Raw genomic sequence first — 336 nt, forward strand, 5'->3', positions numbered from 1 at the left:
GGACCAATCACAAAGGACTGCGCCATCTGACCAATCACAGCAGTGAGGGCTCACGGAAAGGAGGGGTTTAGAGAGACTAATTCTTTGAACTGCTTCGCACGAGTCGTTTAGGAATCATTTAGAAATTAGGTAAAATTGAATCAATTTTTTGAGAAAACTAACGTGTTTTTTGACCTTGCATGCATGTAAACCTGTTTTAGGAGACTCATAAAACAATGTTAGCAACCTTAAAATGGCATAATAGGGGCACTTTAATGATTTTAATGAAAAAATTAATATGAAAATGAAAGCAACTATGCATTTGATCAAAAGAGTCTAAACATTTATAATGTTAAA

At 34.5% G+C, this 336-nt stretch overlaps 1 protein-coding gene across 1 annotated transcript in view; it reads left to right on the top strand.

The window, feature by feature from the left end:
- LOC107655506 (BSD domain-containing protein 1-like) overlaps positions 1-336 on the top strand; it is a 12,218-nt gene that overhangs the window by 10,113 nt on the left and 1,769 nt on the right. The gene's annotated exons all lie outside the window — the stretch shown is intronic.

Source organism: Sinocyclocheilus anshuiensis, unplaced genomic scaffold (assembly GCF_001515605.1).
Source record: "Sinocyclocheilus anshuiensis isolate Anshui unplaced genomic scaffold, SAMN03320099.WGS_v1.1 scaffold1463, whole genome shotgun sequence".
Taxonomy (NCBI): domain Eukaryota; kingdom Metazoa; phylum Chordata; class Actinopteri; order Cypriniformes; family Cyprinidae; genus Sinocyclocheilus; species Sinocyclocheilus anshuiensis.